The sequence below is a fragment of the Artibeus jamaicensis genome, unplaced genomic scaffold, assembly GCF_021234435.1.
Source record: "Artibeus jamaicensis isolate MK-2021 breed Jamaican fruit bat unplaced genomic scaffold, CSHL_Jam_final contig_240, whole genome shotgun sequence".
NCBI classification, from domain to species: domain Eukaryota; kingdom Metazoa; phylum Chordata; class Mammalia; order Chiroptera; family Phyllostomidae; genus Artibeus; species Artibeus jamaicensis.
Genome location: NW_026521506.1, coordinates 2131778 through 2154768, shown reverse-complemented (window position 1 = coordinate 2154768; position 22991 = coordinate 2131778).

The following is a 22991-nucleotide window of genomic DNA, read 5'->3' as shown; positions in this document are numbered from 1 at the left end:
CAATATCGCTGATGAACATAGATGCTAAAATACTCAACAAAATATTGGCAAATCGCATACAACAATACGTCAAAAAGATTATACACCATGACCAAGTGGGATTCATCCCAGGGATGCAAGGATGGTTCAACATTCGCAAATCAGTAAATGTAATACATTACATAAACAAAAGCAAAGACAAAAACCACATGATCATATCAATAGATGTGGAAAAAGCTTTAGATAAGGTACAACACCCGTTTATAATAAAGACACTCAGCAAAGTGTGAATAGAGGGAGCATTTCTCAATATAATAAAGGCCACATATGAGAGACCTACAGCCAATATCATAGTCAATAGACAAAAATTAAAAGCTTTTTCACTAAGATCAGGAAGAAGACAAGGATGTCCACTTTCACCACTTCTATTCAATATATTTTTGGAAGCTTTGGGCACAGCAATTAGGCAAGAAAAGTAAATAAAAGGCATCTAAATAGGAAAGGAGGAAGCAAAACTGTCACTGTTTGCAGATGACATGATAGTGTACATGGAAAATCCTATAGACTGTAAAAAAATCTGCTCAAAATGCTCAATGAATTTAGAAAAACAGCAGGATACAAAAATCAATATCCAGAAATCAAAGGCATTTTTGTGTACTAAAAATGAATCGACAGAAGCAGAAACCAAGAAAAAATCCCATTCAATATAGCAAAAAGAAAAATAAAATGTCTGGGAATAAACCTAACCAAGTAGGTAAAAGACCTGTGTGCAGAAACTAAACAGCACTGAAAAAAGAAATCAGGGAAGACACAAACAAATGGAAGCATATACCTTGTTCATGGATTGGAAGAATTAACATCATCAAAATGTCCATACTACCCAAAGCAATATACAGATTCAATGCAATACCTATTAAAGTTCCAATGACATGTTTCACAGACATAGAACAAACACTTCAAAAATTTATATGGAACCATAAATGTGCCCGAATAGCAGCTGCTCTTTTGAGAAAGAAGAACAAAGTAGGAGGGAATCACAATACCTGATATCAAACTGTATTTCATGGCCACTGTAATCAAAACAGCCTGGTACTGGCATAAAAACAGGCACATACACCAATGGAACAGAACAGAGAGCCCAGAAATCAACCCAACTCTCTACAGTCAATTAATATTTGACAAAGGGGGTGGTAACATAAAATGGAGTAAAGATAGCCTCTTCAACAAATGGTGTTGGGAGAACCGGGCAGATAAGTGCAAAAAGATGAAAGTTGAGCAGAAACTTACACCATACACCAAAATAAATTCAAGGTGGATAAAAGACTTAAATATAAGCCGTGACACCATTAAAGTCCTAGAGGAGAACATCAGCAAGAAAATCTCAGATATTCCACGCAGCAACATTTTTACTGATATGTCCCCTAGAGCAAGGAATATAAAGAAAAGAATAAACAAATGGGATCTCGTCAAAATAAAAAGCTTCTGCGTGGCTAAAGAAAACAGTATTAAATTAGCAAGACAACCAACTGTATGGGAAAACATATTTGCCAATGATACCTCAGACAAAGGTTTAATCTCCAAAATATACAAAGAACTTACACGACCCCACTCTAAGAAGACAACAACCCAATTAAAAAATGGGCAAAGGACTTGAACAGACACTTCTCCAAGGAGGACATACAGAACATTCAGAGACACATGAAGAGATACTCAATATTGTTAGCTATCAGAGAGATGCAAATTAAAACCACAATGAGTTTCCACTTTATACCTTTCAGGATGGCTATCATAAACAAAGCAACTAACATCAAATGTTGGAGAGGTTGTGGGGAAAAGGGGTCCTTAGTTCACTGTTGGTGGGATTGCAGACTGGTACAACCATTATGGAAAACAGTATGGAATTTTTTTAGAAAAATAAAAATGGACCTGCCTTTTGACCCAGCAATTCCACTGCTAGGATTGTATCCTAAAAATCCTCAAACATCAATTTCAAAAACCTATGCACCACAATGTTTATAGCAGCACAATTTACTATAGCCAAGAGTTGGAAGCCACCCAGGTCCATCAGTAAATGAATGGATAAAAACATTTTGGTACATATACACAATGGAATTCTATGCAGCAGAGAGAAAGAAGGAGCTCCTACCCTTTGCAACAACATGGATGAAACTGGAAAGCATTATGCTGAGTGAAATAGGCCAGGTGTTGAAAGACAAATACCATATAATCTCACCTTTAAGAAGAAGTTAAACAACAAAACAAACAAGCAAGCAGAATAAAAACAAAGACATTGAGATAGAGAACAAGGGGACAGTGACCAGATGGGAGAGGGAAGGGAATATAACTAAATAAAATTTAAAAAAAATAAAAATGAATAACTAAATAAAATTTTAAAAAAAGAAATCTTAAAAACTTACAAGATATTATTAAGTATTTAAATATTTCTAATTTCTCCATGTAATATGAGATTTTAGCTAAGATTGGATCTTTGAGCTATTTATCTCCATGTTTACTATTCTGTAAAAAGTCACAGATCCAACTTTTCTTCAAACAATTAAATAGACATTAAAAAAGGGGAGGGATTTGGAGGAACAAGTATGAAGGACACAGGGCCAAGAACTAAGGGGAGTGGAAATGGGAGGGAGGTGGGGTGCATGGGGAAGGAGTGGGCTGGGATGGGAGGAATAGACAGAAAACTATACTTAAAAAATAACTAAATAAAAATTTTTAAAAATTGGAGAAAGAAGGGGAATGGTCATCAAGGAAAAAGTATAAAGAAACAATGGACAAAGTCAAAGGTGGGTAGGATTGAGGGTGGATATCAGGGTTGGTTGGGGTAGGGGACGATGGGGTGGAAGTGGAGACAACTGTGCTTGAACAACAATACTTTAAAAAAATAAAATTATAAAATAAAATAAAAGTAATGTAAACATCCACCACAAACAAGATTCATCCAACAAAAATTTCACGTCAACATAGGCTCATTTTTTATAAAATATTATTGAATGTTTTGTAAATCTAAGAAAATACACTTACAATAATCAACTTTATATTATTTATGTTTAGAAAATGTGATGTGGGTGAAAATGAAATGTTTGCATATGCACTGACTATTTGGGAGTCGCATATCTCTCATTCTCAATCAAGAAACTGAATGTACATCCTAGATCCAAGTGTGGAGTGGATACCATGTGCGGAGACCTCTTTCAAGTATGACATAACTTAAGCCATACTACAATAACAAATGAAATATTTTGCACCACAACACAATACCCATTTCTGCACAGGACACGAACAAACCTATGACCAAATAATATATTTACTTAAAGTAATGATTATATTTTGTGAATGCCAGACACCAGTGAGACAAGGCAGTGAGCAAGAGATTCCTATTAGAGAGCTACCAGTCTAGAGAAAAAGACAAAAATGTAAATTTGTGAGTATTATTATTTAGATGCACACAGTTCTGTGGGTATCTCCAGTAGGTGGACCTGACTTAGTCTGGGGACTCATGGTTCTAATTTTTAGCAATGCTTGATCTTAAACTTGAAAGGCTTGGTGAGATATAGAGATAAAGGGAACTCAGTAAACAGGAAAACATTCTATGCAGAGGAAAGGGCATCTTTTAAAGGCCCAGGAGAGGGTTTGGTGCATTCAATGAACTAAGAGAAGCTCAGGATGGCTAGAGCATAAATAGTATGGTTGAGTCAAGCAAGAGTGGAGCTTGTAAAGGCATATGAGTGACAGTTCCTTCAGGGACCTATAGGCCAGATTTTATATTTTATGCTAAGACCAAGGTAAGTACATATTTTATCTCTTAATTAATGAATGGAAACTATTATATTCAGCTCTTTTTTCTCTTCCATTCAATAGGTATTTGTTGAAAATTGTTTATATCTTATATTCTTTATGAAAAATAGAGGTTTGTGATGTAGCTGTTGCCCTCAAAATGCATTCTGTCCAGTTTGAAGAAAGAAACCACATTGTTTTAATGCTGTTAGCCTCAGAGCAGTTTACTTATCTGTAAAATAGAATGCCAATTTCACAATAAACACTCAAGAAAAAATGTAAGGTATTGTTGTGCACTAAAGATTAAGCAAGATTGAGTTCACCAGAGTAATATCTGGTGGGGTTAGGGGAGGCAAAATTCTAGAGTCCTTTTGTAAAGATTCTCCTAACCCTCAAAACTGTCCTTTTGTCACCACTATACTTACCTCTCTTATAGCACACAATATTGCATCGATATTGTCTGCATGTCTTATAACTGTGAATAGACTTGAGAATAGTCTCATATTTTACTCATCTTTCTCCAGATTCTATCACATGGTTTTACATCTAGTAACAATTTAATAAGTATTTATTTATTCACCAAATGAAGACCCATTAATGACTCAATTACTGAAATATACTAAATTAATTCCTAAAAGTGCTATATTGTGTATTTTAGACTAAACATAATAGAGGAGAAGAAAATTAAAAGAGAATGTGGTAGGCTACACTGGATAAAATAGGCCTTATTGAGTTGTTGGTATTTAAAATAAATATTTAAATCATTATGGCTTTTGTAGAAGTTGACTTTCATAGGTAGAGAGACAGTAAGAATCATGGTAGCTATGCCAGTGCTTTGGGAACATTCATATAAATAAGTAATAAAAATTTGGAATGTTCAAGTCATATTTTATTAGGAAGAACTGGAAAATGCCATTTTTAATCATCTACTACATCCCATAGACCATAACGCACATTTTTACAATTAAACTTTTGTTGTATAATAATTGACCTCAAAACCTTCAGGCTTAAAACAAACAAACAAAAAAATGTATTTAGTTCATGATTTTTCATGTTGGGAATTTGGGTTGGTCTCATCTGAACGGTTCTGATCATCTTGGCTGAGCTCATTCATGCATGTGCAGTTATCTCCTGGGAGTTGGTGCTTGTCATTTGTAGCTCTATGGGTAGATGAGTTATGTATTTCTCATCACCCAGCAGGCTACCTTGGTTTTTTTTGTTTGTTTGTTTGTTTTTTACTTAGTGTCTAAGTTCTAGATGGGGAAGAAGAGGGTATGATAACACATATACTTTATTTTAAAAACTCTGGTTGCATCATATTGCTACTGTTTGATTCACCACAATTTATCACATGGCCAATTTTAGATTAAGAAGTAGAGCTATAGGTGGTTACATTTTCATCCTCACACAGCCAAAAAAGGACAACGAGTTTAAAATAAAAATATAACTAGAACACCCAGAAAATCAAAGTGTATAGATATCTGACAATCAAGGAATTAAATAATGAGCATTCATCCAGACTGGTAGAGGGGGTGGAGACAGGAATCTGGGGTGGAGATGGCTCGGGGCAAGATGATGGCTGGTGGACAAGGCAGCCCCACATTTGTGTGCAGATAAACCAGGAGGAACCACTGGGGGGCTAGACAACCACACAACTATGGAAATAAAGACTCAATACCTCTGACTGGAAAAACTTGGGGAAGGTTGACGTAGCAGAAGAAACTCCCAGTCTCACAGGTGAGTTCTTTGGAGATACCCATTGGGTCCTAGAATGTACACAGCCCAAACACTGAGGAATCAGCACCAGAAATGCCCAATTTGTTTGTGCGTAGCAGAGGACTGAAAGCCCTCTCAGAACAGAGCAAGTGGCAGTGTTCCCTCTTGGACCACTATCCCACAGACTGTGGCCCAAAGCAGCAAAGTGGGTTGCCCCACCCTGACAAATAACTAAGGCCCCACCCCCTAAGAAATTAACAGGTGCATCATGACAAAGAAATATGACCCAAATGAAAGAACAGATCAAAGCTCCAGAAAAAATACAACTAAGCAATGAAGAGATAGACAACTTATCAGATGCACAGTTCAAAACACTGGTAATAAGGATGCTCACAGAATTGGTTGAGTATAGTTGCAAAATACAGGGAAAAGTGAAGGCTATGAGAAGTGAAATACAGGAAAATGTACAGGGAACCAATAGTGAAGGGAAGGAAACTTGGACTCAAATTGATTATTTGAACCAGAAGGAAGAAATAACCATTCAACCAGAACAAAATGAAGAAAAAAGAATTTAAAAATACGAGGAGAGGCTTGGGAACCTCTGGAACAACTTTAAGTGTTCCAACATCTGAATTATAGGGGTGCCAGAAGGAGAAGAAGGTGACCAAGAAGTTGAAAATCTTTTTGAAAACATAATAAAGGGAACTTCTCCAATTTGGCAAAGGAAATAAACTTCCAGGAAGTCCACAAAACTCAGAGAGTCCCAAACAAGTTGGACCCAAGGAAGTACACACTGAGGCACATAATAACTACATTACCCAAGATTAAAGATAAGGAGGGAACCCTAGAAGCATCAAGAGCAAAGGAGACAATTACTTACTAAGGAGTTAACATAAGACTATCAGCTGATTTCTGCAAATAAACCTTGAAGGCAAAAAGGGGCTGAAAAAAAGTATGCAAAGTCATGAAAGGCAAAGACCTACATCCAAAGTAACTCTATCCAGCAAAGCTATTATTTAGAATGCAAGGACAGAAAAAGTGCTTCCCAGAGAAGGTCAAGTTAAAGAATTTCATCATCACCAAGCCCTTATTATAAAATTTTAAAGGAACTTATCTGAGAAAAAAGAAGATCAAAGATATAAAAAGTAAAATGACAAGAAACTTACAACTATCAACAACCAAACCTAAAAACACCAAAACCTAAGCAAACAACTAGAACCGGAACAAAATGAAAGAAATGGAGGTCACATGGGTTATCAGTGGGGAGGGGGAGGGGAATATTGGGGAAAAGGTACAGGGAATAAGAAGCACAAATGGTAGGTACAAAATAGGGTCAGGTTAAGAATAGTATGAGAAAATGTAGAAGCCAATGAACTTATATGTATGAACCATGGACATGAACTAAGGTGGGGGAAGGATGGAGGGAGGTGGAAACATGGTGGAGGGTAATAAAGAGGAGATAAAAATGAAACAAATGTAAGAGCATAAACAGTAAGATATATTAAAAATAAATAAAAACAAGAAATGAAAAAAGGAAGAAAAAGAATTGGAGTAGTAGACTTCATCATTTAATGGAAGGAGCTGTAAAGTCACAATGAAAAGTGGAATACATGTAAATGTCGGAAAAACAGTTGAGGTCCTTTTAAGATAAAACATAATCATTATATCTAATACTCAAAATAACCATGGAGCTAGATATGCATATTGTCATTTTAGATAAGTGAAAAGTGAAGTTCAGAAAAAATGTTTGGAAACATTATATATTGGCCAAGAAGAGATTCAATCCCAGCTTTTTCTGATTCCAAACCCTGTGTTATTTGTACCACATGAGGCATCTTCCTTAAGAATCATTAGTTGCTAAGTGTTGAGAGCTATTGAAGATACTTGATTCTCATGATGGCATGGTGAAAGTATTATTTCATGAAGATATCTTTATGTGTTGGAAGGAATAGAGGAAGACAAGCCTGGAAGAACATATCTGTATTGTGGAGGCCACAACCATACACAAGATTTCAGGCATGGGCACAAGCATCTTCTGGTGCACAGGCAAAACAGATAAATGTTTAGAACACACACACACACATAAACATACAAACAGAGAGAAAGAGAGAGACATAGAGTGTGTGAGAGAGGAAAAGAGATACAAAGACATTGAAAACCAACAAGAGATATTCTCAGTGGATCAGAAACTGTGAGTGATCATTGAAAGCTGTGACATTCACATTAAGCCTCAAAAGAAAGATAATCTCAGAAGTAAGTTGCTCTCTAAGTTAAGTGTGGCAACATATGCTACCACAAAGGGAGATTCAGCAACAAAGGAATTCTATATCTGGAAAAAGAAAAAGCCAAAAGCAGACAGGGACTTAAGATAAACAAGATAATTGAATGGATATCTGTACATACTTATCCAGACAACTCAATTCCTGTGCTGTAGAAACCTATTTCCTCTTTTAGGCCAAATGACAGAAGCAATTAGAGATCATGAAAAAATGCTAAAATTAGAAATCCAAAATCCAAGTTCCTCAGTCAATTCAGGCTCCTCTAACAAAGTACTGGGTGGCTTATAAGCAAAAGAAATTTATTTATTACATTTCTGGAGTCTGGATGTCTTACATCAGGGTGTCGGCATGGTCAAATTCTGATGAGGGCACTCTTCCTAACTGTAGATTGCTGACTACATCTTGTAGCATCATATGGCACAGAACACAGAGACCATGGAAAGATTCTCTGACCTTTAGAAAAGTACTATTCCCAGTCATGAAGGCTCCATCCTCATGACTTCATCTACTCCTAATTATTTCTCAAAGGCCCTACCTACTAATACCATCATATTGGGAAGTAAGTTTTTACCATGTACTTTGGAGCTACATATCCAGTACATAGCATCCCACACTAGTCCCTAAAACTCAAGTCCTTCTCACATGCAAAATAAATGCATTCCATCCCAATAGCCTCAAGGGTTTTAACTCAGTCCAGCATCTTCAAAGTCTCACATAAATCTATGGAACAGGACACAGAGCCCAAAAACAAACCTATGTCTCTATAGACAATCAATATTCGGCAATGGGGACAGGAGCATAAAATGGAATAAAAATACCCTCTTCAACAAATGATGTTGGGAGATCTGCACAGCTACATAAAAAAAATGAAACTCAACCACCAACTTACACCATACACACACACCCCCACACACACACACACAAATTCAGATGGATAGATGACTTAAATATAAGTCACAACACCATAAAAGTTCTAGAAGAGAACATAGGCAGGTAAATCTCAGATATTCCTTGTAGCAATATTTTCACCAATATGTCCCCTAGAGTAAGTAGAATAAAAGAAAGAATAAACAAATGGAACCTCATCAAATTAAAAAAATTTCTGTGCTAAAAGAAACATGATCAAAATGAAAAGGGAACAAAATATATGGGAAATATGTTTGTCAATGATACCTCAGAAAAGGGTTTGACCTCCAAAATATATAAAGAACTCACACAACTCCACATCAAGACAAATAATACAATTAAAAAATAGGCAAAGCATCTGAACAGACACTTCTCTAAGGAGGACATACAGAGGGCCCAGAGACATATGAAAAGATGCTCAGCATCACTAGTCACCAGAGAGATTCAAATTAAAACCACAGTGAGATACCATTTCACATCTGTCAGAGTGGCTAACATAAACAAATTAAAAAACAAGTGGAAAATGTTTGTGGAAATAGAGTGGGCAGCCACTGCAGAAAATGTATGGAATTTCCTCAGAAAACTAAAAACAGAACTGCCTTTTGACCCAGCAATTCCACTGCTGGGATTATATCCTAAAAATCCCCAAACACAAATTCAAAAGAATATAGGCACCCCAATATCCATAGCAGCACAATTTACAATAGCCAAGTGTTTAAAACAATCTAAATGCTCCCCAGTAAAAAAGTGGATAAGAAAACCATGGTACATTTACAGAATGGAATACCATGTAGCAGAAAAAAGGAGGAGCTCATGCCCTTCTCAACAGTATGGATGCAACTGGAGAGCATTATGCTAAGTGAAATAAGCCAGGTGATGAAAGAGAAATACCATATGATATCACCTATAATAGAACCTAATTAACAAAACAAACAAGCAAGCAAATACAACCAGAAACATTGAAACAAAGAACAAATTGACAGTAACCAGAGGAGAGTGGGGAGAGTGATAATGGGGGAAAACAGAGGAAGATCCATCAAGGAACTTGTATAAAGGACACATGGCCAAAGTCAAAGGGAATAGGTTTGCAGGTAGGAGGTAGGGTTAGGTGTGGCAGGCGGTCTTGGTAAGGTAAAAATGGAGACAACCGTTAGTGAGATGATGTAAGAACTACTCTCAGCAACTTTCAAATATATATATATATATATATATATATTATTGTTAACTATAATCACATTGTGTATTAGATCCCAGAAATTATTTATCTTCAAACTAGAAGTTTATACCCTTTGACCAACATGTCCCTATTTCCCAAGTCTTTGGCCCCTAGTAACCATCATTCTACTCTCTGTTTATACAAGTTAGGCTTTTTTTGATTTCACATAGAAGGGATATCACACAGTGTTTTTCTTTCCCAGACCGACTTATTTCACTTAGCATAATGCCCTGAAAGTATATTCAAATTTTAAAGATTTTATTTATTTATTTTTAGAGAGAGGAAGGGAGAAAGAGGTGGAGAAGAACATCAATGTGTGCTTGCCTCTCACTTACCTCCTACTGGGGACTGGACCCTGCATTTGCCCTGACTGATAATGGAACCACTGACCCTTTGGTTCACAGGCCAATGTTCAATCCACTGAGCCACATGAGCCAAAGTGGTATATCATTGTTTTAGCAAAAGGTAGAATTTTTTGATGCTCATGGTAGAATAGTATTTCTGTGTGTGTGTGAGTGTGTGTGTGTGTGTGTGTGTGTGTGTGTGTGTGTGTGTGTGTGTGTGTTGGGAGCTGTCCTGCCTTGTTTCAGGGACTTTAGCCTCATTAACAGACAAAAGGGTCCCACAGCCAAGGCTGGGTGAAAAGACCTTGGGAACAAGAGCCACTAAGGAAATAGAACATTTCCTCCTGGCAGGAGCACAGCCCCTGCCTCCCTCACTTCCCCATGCTTGGCCCAGGTGAATGACTGGTTAGCCATTAAAGGGTAAGACCCCTCAAGGAAGGAATAACCTAAGACATGCATTGTTGGAAGGGGCCATCAGGGAAGGACTTAGGGTTGGTTCTACAGAGGAGGGTCAGAAAGACCCTAACCCCTTGGCTTTGTCATAGCCTAAGTCCTCAGTCTTTCAGTAAAAGTCTCCTAATCTCTTGGCTGCTTTGCTCTCCCTGCTTGACTCAGCCTGGAACAATGCCAGAGGCAGATGGGACCTTGTACTGGAACAGACAGCTCCAGCGGGGCAGGAGATGTGGCCAGAGAAAGAATATACATTGTTTCTGTTGAGGATTGCCCTACCCTGTTGTTATGAAACAGACACTTGAGGTAAAGCCAACCCTGACCAGAGACAATCCCTGTGTTTCTTCAACTATTATGTGTAAATGATGTCAGTTTCTCATGATGGTAACATTTTGGACATTGGTTGATGAGTTTTCTGTGCATTCTATGAATCTCTGTGTGAGCTTAACTCAATAAAGAAGCAGAGATGATGTTCAGGACACTTCTCCTCTGAGAGATTGGTCACTATTCCTCCCCACGCAGATCATATATTGGTCCATTTATTTTCATCCATGTTGGTGGAGGAGCTCTGCGGTCTGAGCCTATACACACACACACACATCATCCTCATCATCCTCATCATCATCATCATCATCATCATCATCTTATTTATCCTGACAGACTCTTGGTTTGTTTTCTTATCTTGGCTATTGTGAGTAATACTGTAATAACCATAGGAGTATGAATATCTCTTCAAGATTCTGGTTTTGTTTCCTTTGGATGTATACCCAGAAGTGAGATTACTGAACCATGGTAGTTCTACTTTAAATTTTTTGAAGAAACTCTATACTGCTTTCTATAGTGGCTCCATCAATTTACATTCTTACCAACAATGCACAAAGGTTCCCTTTTCTTCATATCTTAACTAAGGTTTGTTGCTTGTTATCTCATGTCTCCCTGATGATACTCATTCTGACAGGTTTGAAGTGATATTGCACTGTGATATTGATTTGCATTCCCCTTGATACTGAACATCATTTCATGTACATGTTGGCCATCTGTAGGCCTTTGCAAAAATGCTTATTCAGTTCTGGCCATTTTTAATCTGATTTTTTTGCTACTGTGCTTTATGAATCCTTTATATATTTGGGATATTAATTTCTTATGAAATATATGTTTGTTAATTACTTCTCCCATTCAATAGGTTGTTTACATTTCTTATTTAAGTAGGTCAAACTGTCTTCTTCTATTTGTCACACAAATTATACTAAATGATAGATGCAGCAACAAGAAAAATCTTTCTCATTAGAGAATTTGGAGGATTGGTAATGCACATTCCTGAAAAACATATAGTCATATATATGGGCTATAAAGAAGTGTTTGCCTTGAAGAGCTATACTGACAGATTCAAATCCTGACTCTATTGAAATTCTGTTCCTTTGTATATGATAGGATGATCCTATTCATTTAAAAAAGATTAATTTTGAGTACATGAGTGCTGTGTGATAAAGGCGCACATGTCACACAGTGAAATTTACCCATCAAGCACATACTTAGTCTCCTTCCTGGAGTTTTATAGAGTAGTCTGGAGTTTGATATACACCAGTGTTTTCTCATAAATCTGAATGCTCTTTTTTACATTAAATACGTAATAGTTCTTCCTTTACTATCCTATAATTAAATTCACAGATAATCTAACCTACCTACACACATTTAAAAAACAAGTATATTGCCTCAATTTTAATAAAAATAATAAATTTGAGATAGTTAATTAATAATAAGATGATGTGTACTTCAGGGTACAACTACTTGAGCACAGCTACACCCGAAGGTGTAACAAAGTTATCAGATGATGTGACAGCTATAAATACTGACTAAAATAGGTGTGTTTTAACATTGAGTCAAATACCACAATTACCTTTCATAACATCATTTTCCAGAATTGTGAACAAGGTTTGTTAACTTTCTAAGCAAAATAAAATACAGTCCTTTCTTATTTACTTGGCAGTTTGATTTCTCAAAAATCAATGTGTATTAAATATGTGACAAAATGCCTTATGTTTGTAAGCAAAACTATTACTTTCTAGATTTTAATGATGATGATGATGATGATTAGGTTTTTATTTTATGCTGCATGAATGTGCGTGGGAAATCCATAAGTTATATGTGATATTGGACTGATAGTTGTTTTCTGAGAGGGCTCCATTTTTTTCAGAGTATACAGTATTGCTGATTTCAGTTCCTGAGTGGCCATAGGAAAAAGGTTTGAGACTCGAAGCAAGGACTAAGGGTTGTTTAGAAGAGACTGCAGGAAACACTCTTGAATTCTCCTACACCTAGAAACTCTGTATGAGTTCAATTATGAAATCAAAATCTAGAATAAAGAAGTTTTTGGCAGTTTTCTATGGACTCTGTGTGAGGTAATAATCTAACAGCAGTAAGCCTTTTCAATAGTATAGTGGACTATTCTCTTTCAACCATGAGGGTTTGAGAAGTTGTACACATCTTCCCACTGGTTTTATATAACACTTATTAATTTAGTTTTGCTCACCTCCATAAAATGTGATCATAGAATATTAATTTCTACCACACTGAGGAAGAATGTTAGAATACATATACAAAAGCTCTCAATAACTCATGTGGATACATAAGTGATAGGAAGGTGAAATGCAAATATCTGCACTTCAAAATTAAATAAAACTTAAGCAGTGGGATATCAACTACTCATTGGAGTCTTTATACATCTACATTTAGTGTGGCATTAGAAACTTCATCTTCCAAAATAATGGATAAACAGCTAATGATGGCCATCTCACTAGAAAGAAGGCGAAGGAAACTAAAACTTGAGTGATCACCCATTTACCAATAAGTTCATATCTCATATCATATCATAGCATAGCATAGCATATCACATCATATCATATATGTAGTTTCTACTTATCTGGACATCCAGGATCATGTGATCCTATTTACAAATGGAAGTCATGATTTATAAAATTTGTTTATTGTTGTTCAATTAGAGTTGTCCCCATTTTACATCCATTGTTCTTGCCTGCCCTACCCACCCACCCTCTTCCAAATTCAATCCTCCCCTCAGTTGTCCTTTTCCATTGGTTTTTTACACATGTTCCCTGACTTGACCCTTCCCCTTTTTTCCTTCATTATCCCCCTCCCCCTTCCCTTCTGATCATTGTCAGTTTGTTCTTTATTTCCATGTCTCTGGTTATATTTAGCTTGCTTGTTTGTTTTGTTGGTTAAGTTTCACTTATAGGTGAGATCATACAGTATTTGTCTTTCACTACGTGGGTTACTTCACTTAGCATAATGCTCTCTAGTTTCATCCTTGCTGTAGCTAAGGGTAGGAGTTAATTCTTTCTCTCTGCTGTGTAGTGTTCCATTGTGTAAATACATCACAGTTTTCATATGCCTATGGGTACTGTATATATCCACTTTGGAGAAGTGTCTGTTCATGTCATTTGCCCAAATTTTAATTAGATTGTTTATCTTCCTGGTGTTGAGTCATATGAATTCTTTACATATTTGGAGATCAAACCCTTGTCAGAGATATCATTGGAAAATATGTTTTCCCATACAATTTGTTCCCTTTTCATTTTGTTGATGTTTTCCTCAACCATGAAGAAGCTTTTTGATTTGAAGTAGTCCCATTTGCAAATTCTTTCCTTCATATACTTTGCCCTAGGGGATGTATCGGTAAAAGTATTCTTGCATCGGATATCTAAAATTTTACTGCCTATGTTCTCCTCTAGGACTTTCATGGTGTCGCAATTTATATTTAAGTCTTTTATCCACCTTGAGTTTATTTTTGTGTATGGTGTAAGTTGGTGGTCGAGTTTCATTTTTCAGCATGTCCAGATCTGCCAACAGCATCTGTTGAACAAACATTTTTACTCCATTTTATGCTTATGCCCACACTGTTGAATATTGATTGACCATAGAGACATGGGTTTATTTTTAGGCTCTCTATTATGTTCCATGTATCTATGTGTCTGTTCTAGTGCCAGTACTAGTCTCTGTTATTTTCATTGTTGTTCAAGTAAAGTTTTCTGCCTTTCCCCCCCACACCATCCTCACCTCCCTCCCCCGCTTCCACTCCACCTTGTTATTGTACATGTTTCCATTGTACATGTTTCCTTTTTACATGTTCCTGTAAGCCCTTCATCTTTCCCTTTTATTATTCCCTCCCTTATTCCTCCTGGTTACTGTTAGCTTATTTCCAATTTCAATGTTTTTGGTTATATTTTCATGCCTGTTTGTTCTGTTGACTAGATACCAGTTAAAGGTGAGTTCCTATGGAATGTGTCTTTCACTGCCTGGCTTATTTCACTTAGCATAATGCTCTCCAGTTCCATCCATACTGTTGTAAAGGGTAAAAGTGCCTTCTTTATTTTTGCTGCATAGAATTCCATTGTGTAAATGTCCCATATTTTTTTATCCATTCATTTACTGATAGGCATTTAGATTGCTTCTAGCACTTGGCTGTTGTAAATTGTGCTGCTATGAACATTGGGGTGCATACCTTCTTTTGGACTGGTGTTTCAGGGTTCTTAGGATATAAATTTCATACAGCAAATTTTCACTGATATGTACCCTAGAGCAAGGGACACAAAGGGAAGAATAAACAAATGGGATCTCATCAAAATAAAAAGCTTCTTCAAGGCTAAAGAAAACAGCATTAAACTGAAAAGAGAACCAACTGTATAGGAAAACATATTTGCCAATGATACTGCAGACAAGACTTTCATCTCCAAATATATAAAGAACTCATGTGACTCCACTTTAAGAAGACATGCAACCCAATTAAAAAATTGGTTAAGGAGCCCTGGTTGGTGTAGCTTAGTGGATTGAGTGTGGGCCTGCGAACCACAGGATCGAGGTTCAATTCCCAGTAAGGGCACATGCCTGGGTTGCAGACCAGTTCCCAGCAGAAGATGCATGAGAGGCAATCATACATTGATATTTTTGTCCCTCTCTCCTTCCCTTCCCCTCTAAAGATAAATACATAAAATATTTTTTTAAAAAATGATGAAGGACTTGAACAGACACTTCTCCAAGGAAGACATACAGAGGGAGGGTCCTGAGACATGTGAAAACATGATCAGCATTGCTAGCCATCAGAGAGATGCAAATTAAAACCACAGTGAGATTCCACTCATACAGGTGAGAATGGCCATAATAAACAAATCAACAAACAGCAAGTGCTGGCTAGGCTGTGGAGAAAACGGAATCCTAGTGTGCTGTTGGTGGGATTGCAGACTGGTGCAACCACTGGAAAATACTATGGAATTTCCTCAGAAACTAAAAATGAAACTGCTTTTTGACCTGGCAATTCCAGATTGTTTTGATTACAGTGGCCTTGTAATATAATTTGATATCAGGTATTGTGATCCTTCTTACTTTCTTCTTCTTTCTCAGATTGCTGAGGCTATTTGGGGTCATTTATGGTTCCATATAAATTTTTGAAATATTTATTCTATATCTGTGAAAAAACTCATTGGTATTTTAATAAGGATTGCAGTAGACCTCTAAATGGCTTTGGGTAGTATATACATTTTAATGCTGTTAATTCATCCAATCCATAACTACAGTATATGCTTTCAATTATTTGTGTCTTCCTTAATTTCTTTCTTCACTGTTGTGTAGTTTTCTGGGTACATGTCTTGTACCTCCTTGATAAAGTTTATTCATAGGTATTTTATTTTTCTTGTTGCTATAACACATTATTTTTTTCTGGTACCTGTTTCTGATATTTAACTGTTGGTGTACAAAAATTATCTTGATTTCTTAATATTGACTTTGTATCCTTCAGATCTGCACAATTTACTTATTAGGTTGAGTAACTTTTTCATGGAGTCTAAACATTTCTATGTACACTATCACGTCACCTACAAACAATAGCAGTTTTATTTCCTCCTTTGCAATTTGGATGCCTTTTATTTCTTTTTCTTGTCTGATCACTGAGGCTAGACTTTCCAGTTCTATGTTGAATAGAAGTGGTGAAAGAAGATACCCTTGTCCTGATCCCGATCTTAGGGGAAAAGTTTCTAGTTTTCCCCTGTTGAATATGATGTTGTTTGTAGCTTTCTCATAAGTGGCCTTTGTTATGTTGAGGCATGTTCCCTCTACTCTCACTTTACTGGGTGTTTTTATGATAAATGGGTGCTCTACTCCGTCAAATACTGTTTTCAGTACCTATTGATATGATCATGTGATTTTTTGTCTTTTGTTTATATGATGTATTACATTTATTGGTTTGTGAGTATTGTACCATCTTGGCATCTCTGAGATGAGTCCCACATGGTCATGGTGTATGATCTTTTTAATGTATTGCTAGATGTACTTTGTCGATGTTTTGTTGAAGATTTCAGCATCTACATTCATCAGAGATATTGGCCTGTAATTTTCTTTCTTTGTTGCGTCTTTATGTGTTTTGGGGATTAGGGTGATGCTGGCCTCATAAAAAGAGTTTTGGGGGGAGGCTTTCAAGATGGCGATGGACTAGGACGCAGCAGATACCAGTTCCTAGTACAAAAGAGAGAGAAACCTGTCCAATCTGAGGAGGTGAAACCAGCAAGCCAGCAGTTGCCAAGCATATATGAAAATAAGAGACCAGAAACCTCATGGGTCACTGAGGAACCAGACGGTAGGGAGACAGCAGCGGTACAGTAGTCTCTGGGACAGAGCATAGAGAAACAGCCAGTGCAGGGTAGGGGAACCAGCGCCCAGTGGCGAGAGCCCAACGGCGCATGGGACAGGCTTCAGTGCCCAGACGGCTCCCTCCCTAGGATTTTTGGGCTGGGGACCTGCCAAGTGGCCCAACCAGAAGGGAGCAGAGGTGATTTCAGCCTGTGCATAGTTCGGAGGTCCTGCGCCTGGTGGGAACTGTGTCTGGGAGAGTGCCTAATAGCGCCTGGGACAGCTTTCAGTGCCCAGACTGCTCCCTCCCTGGGATTTTTGCACCGGGCATGACAAGTGGCCCAGGCAAAGAGGTGTAGAAGGAATTTCAGCCTGCATGCAATTTGGGGAACTGGTCGCCCGACACGCAGTGTATCTGGGCGAGTGCCTGAGGGCGCCTAGGCCAACGTTCAGCACCCAGGAAGCTCCCTCCCTAGGATTTTTGGGCCTGGACCTGCCAAGAGACCCAACCAGAGGGGAGCAGAGATTTCAGCCTGCACACAGTTTGGGGTCCAGTGCCTGGCGTGGTGCTGCTCCATCCCTAGGTTTTTTTGGCAGAGGTTGGCCAGGGGACCAAGACAAACACAGGAGCAGAAGGAATACACACCACGCAGCGTGCCATGACTTGCACACAGAGTTTCTAGGTCAGCGCAGAGTCCTCAGATCGGCTCCCGGCTTCCAGTCCACCCCCCTCAGACTATCGGGAAGCCCCGGGCGCTGAGGGGTCCTGGGAAAAGAGCTGAGACCCTCAACCCCCTCCCTTTCTGGCCAAGCAAGGTGGGGGGCCAGGAGAGACTTATTTGATAGAGTTTGCGGAGAGGATGCGGAGGACAAAGGGCCCCAACCAAGGACCCTATTGTTGCCAGCCCAGGAGAACTGAGAGGTACAACCTGGGGCTCTAAATCCAATAGACACAATAGCCTGGTCTGCTTCACACCCAGCTTGGTAGCGAGCCCAGGATTGGGCAGAGGGCCTACAGCTTCCCCACAGAACGAGGGCAGGTATGTACTCAATCCCGAGGGAACCAAGCTACTAGGCCAGTGCAGGTGCCCGCAAACACAACAAACCAGCCCAGGGTGGTAACACCTGGGAGGGGAGCGCTGTGAGGAAGTCCTAGTTCCCCATTGTAGGGAACTGGGGAGAGGCGCCAAGTGTCTAGATCCTAAGAGGGGCTGGCTTAAAAAATCACAACAATCGACCCTCAGCCAAATGCAACCAGAAAAACCAGTTCGGCTAGTTTGAAGCCAACAAGTGACATTTCCTTTTCTGATGTTGTTTTTTTGGGAATATTATTGTTTGTGTGTTTTTGGTTTTTGTTTCTTTTACATTATTTTATTTTTATTCTTTCCTTTTTTAAAATTTTTTATTGATTATGCTGTTACAGTTGTTCTATTCCCCCCTTCATTCCCCTCCACCCTACACCTCCATCCCCAACATTACCCCCCCTTTAGTTTATGACCATGTGTCTCAAGTCCTTTAGATTCTATATTTCCCATGCTGTTCTTGCCCCCCCCCATCTATTTTCTATCTACCGTCTATGCTACTTATTTTCTGTACCTTCTCCCCCCTTCTCCTCCTCCCACTCCCCCTGTTGCTAACCCTCCTTGAGATCTTCATTTCTATGTTTCCACTCCTGATCTAGCTGTCCTTTTAGTTTGCTTTTGTTTTAGGTGTGGTTGTTAATAACTGTGAGTTTGTTGTCCTTTCACTGTTCATGTTTCTTTAACTTCTTTTTCTTAGATAAGTCCCTTTAACATTTCATATAATAAGGGCTTGGTGATGATGAACTCCTTGAATTTGATCTTATCTGAGAAGCACCTTATCTGTCCTTCCATTCTAAATGAAAGTTTTGCTGGATAGAGCAATCTTGGTTGTAGGTCTTTGGATTTCATGACTTGGGATACCTCTTTCCAGCCCCTTCTTGCCTGTAAGGTCTCTTTTGAGAAATCTGCTGACAGTCTGATGGGGACTCCTTTGTAGGTGACTGTCCCCTTAGCTCTTGCTGCTTCTAGGATTCTCTCCTTCATTTTAATCTGGGTTAATGTAATGATGATGTGCCTTGGTGTGTTTCTTCTTGGGTCCAACTTCTTTGGGACTCTCTGAGCTTCCTAGATTTCCTGGAAGTCTATTTCCTTTGCCAGATTGGGGAAATTCTTTATTATTTGTTCAAATAAGTGTTCCACTTGTCGCTCTTCCTCTTCTCCTTCTGGTACCCCTATAATTCGGATGTTGGAGCGTTTTAAGATGTCCTGGAGGTTCCTAAGACTCTCCTCATTTCTTTGAATTCTTGCTTCTTGACTCTTTTCTGTTTGGCCATTATTTGCTTTCTTCTGGTCCATCCATTGATTTGAGTCCCAGTTTCCTTTTCATCTCTATTGGTGTCCTGTGCAATTCCACTCATTTCAATTAGTTTAGCCTTTATATATTTGTCTAATTTGTCGGTATAATCAACCAGTTCTGTGAGGATCCTGATGACCAGTGTTTTAAACTGTGCGTCTGAGAGTTTTGCTATTTCTTCATCGCTTAGATCTATGGGCTCTGGGGCTTTGAGATATTCTTGCGACATTTTTGGTCTGTTCTGGCCCTTTAAGTGTGAGAAGAGGCACCTTGGACTCCCAGGTAGCTGGGTTGTGATGCTGTATGTGGGGGCGGGGTCAGAGCAGGAAATGGTGACCCCCTCTGCTGTTTCGCGCTGCTGGGTGAGGAGCAGCACCTTAGGTGGTTCACCAGGGTAGGGCCACTCAGAGTCGCTGGGTTATGATGCTGTATGTGGAAGTGGGGTTAGAGCAGGGAAATGGCGGCGCCCTCCCTGCTGCTAGCTGTGGGGACCCACTGGGTTCCGGTCCAATCGCCCACTCCCTCGCTTGTCTATCCGCGCACAAATGCGCCACCACAGTCAACCCGCAGCCCTGCTCTCTTGCTGTTTCCCCCGCGGTCACTTGCTGGGTAGCTCGGTCGCTCACTAGGTCCAACCCTGTGCCTGGATTCCGCGCGCCTGAGTTTTCCTGTGCAACCCCGCTCCACCAGCTGCTGGTTTCGCCACTTACCAGTCAGGCTGAAGAATTTGTTGTTAACAGACTTCTGAAAAGTTCAATTTTCTGTGTTCTGGCTGTGTTTTCTGTTGCTAATATTTAGTTGTCTCTAAACTTGGTTGTGTGAGAAGGCACGGCATATCCACCTATGCCTCCATCTTGGTAGAAGTCCTTGTTATGGCTTTTTTAAAAAACTCCGTTTTATTTATTTTTCAAGATTTTTTATTTGTTCATTTTCAGATAGAGGGGAATGGAATTAGTAAGAGAGGGCGACAAACATCAATTTGTAGTTGCTTCACACCCACACCCTACAGGGCACCTGGCCTACAACCCCAGCATGTGCCCTGACTGGGATTTGAACTGGTCACTCTTTGTTTTGCAAGTTGGCACTCAATCCATGGCACCACAGCAACCAGGGCATTGTTATGGCCTTTCTTTTGGAATCTATTTTGTCTGAAAGAAGTATTGCTACCCTGGCTATTTCCCTGGTCCATTTGCTTAAAATATTAAAAATTTTTAATTGCTGTTCAAGGACAGTTATGTCTATTTCATTTTCTTGAAGTATTTTCCACCCCTTCACTTTCAGTCTGTGTAGGTCTTTTGTTCTGAGGTGGGTCTCTTGTAGGCAGCATATGTGTGGGTCATGCTTTCTTATTCATTCAGCTGCAGTATGTCTTTTGATTGGAGCATTTAATCCATTTACACTTAAGAATATTATCGATAGGTACTTATTTCTTACCATTTTACCCGTTTTGTACCTGTGTTCCTCTATCTTTCACTCTTTTTTCCCTCATCTTAAAGAGGTCAATTTACCATGTCTTGCTATGCTAGTTTTATGAAGATGTATTTTTTAGCTTTCTTTAGTCTGAGAAACTCCTTATTTCACCTTCTCTTTTAATTGAGAGCCTTTCTAAGTAGAATTAGTCATGGTTGTAAGCCTTTGGTTTTCATTACTTGCAATATTTCTTGCCATTCTCTTCTGGCCTGTAGAGTTTCTGTTGTGAAATTAGTTAATAGCTTTGCAGAGGTCACTTGTATGTTAATTCTTGTTTCTCCCTTGCTGCCTTTAATATTGTCTCTTTGACTTTGAATTTTTGCCGTTTTAATTATGATGTTCTTGGAGCGGGCCTTTCAGTTCTTCTTGATTTTGACCCTCTGTGCTTCCTGGACTTGTGTTAATTTTTCTCTCATCAAATTAGAAAATTTTTCCACCATTGCTTTTTAAAATGGGTTTCTATCCCTTGCTCCTTTTCTTCTCATTCTGGTATCCCTATTATACAGATATTATCATGGTTCATGCTGTTCTGCAGTTCCCTTAACCTCTCTTCCTTTTGAATCTTTTTTCCTTTTCTTTCTTTTCCGGGAAATTTTTTCTACCTTGTGCTCCAGTCTGCTGACTTGATCCTCTGCTTCATCTACCTTATTTTAATTCCTTTTACTGTGTTCTTCAATTCAGAAATTGCATTCTTTACTTCCTCTTGGCTCTTTTGATGTTTTTTTACATCCTTTTCATGCTGATATATCTCACAATAATGTCCTTGTAACATCCCTGTAATTCTTTATAATTTTCACTGAGTTAATTTAGCTTCCTTATAACCATTATTTTGAACTCAGTGTCTGATAGTTTACTTGCCTCTATTTCACTTAGCACTCTTTCTGATGATTTCTTTTTTCTTTTGATTATGGTTTGTTCCTTTGTCTTCCCATTGTTTGTGAGACTCTTCTTGTTAGCCTCTGCTTACTAAATACATCTGTTCTGACTCCCTGTCTTTGTGGTGTGAACTTCCTTGGTAGGAGACCTGTGGGATTCAGTGATGCAGTCTCCTTGATCTCCTAAGCTTTATGCTCTTGGGATGCCCTTTATACCATTTACGTTGGCTCTCTGGATATAATTGGATTTTGGTTGTTTTTCAGTAATTCTTTGGTGGGTCCTTCCCTCCAGCTGATTGACTGAGGGTCATTCCTCCCACCACATGTTGTATGCTGTGTTGCATTTCCTATCAGTACAGAACCACATAGCCCAGGAAACAAACCCATACCCTCAATCCCACCCACCCACAATCCCACCAACAATATCACTATGAAAAGCAAATGAACCAGTGTTAATAAGAGTGGAAATAGATTAAGACTATTATAAGAAAGGAGAAGCAAATATGAGATGATTAACTGAAAGAAAAATGATTTTGAGAGGTTACAGGGAAAATAAGTAATAAAAGAGGGTAATTGGAGCAATATGAAGAGAGAAAATAAAATTTACATAATTAATTTAAAAAGGGAATGAAGAAGGCATTATGGAGTAAGAAAAGGGAATCATATAGTATTAGTTTTAAACCAAAATTTAAAAAAATAAAGTGAAAAATATAAATAAATATAAAAAATAAAACCAGATTAGAGATAAAGATCCCCCACAACACTATCAACAACAAATGAGCTAAGATTAATATAGGTGGGAAGGGAATAAAAGGGAAAAATAAAGAAAAGAAGGCAGTCGTGTTGTGCTGAAGCTGTTTCTTTTGTGTGTCCTTGGTTATAAGTTTTCTCTCCAACTATTATTCCACATGATTTTTTCACAATTTAGTTGTAATTATAGATTGAGCCTGGAAAGAAA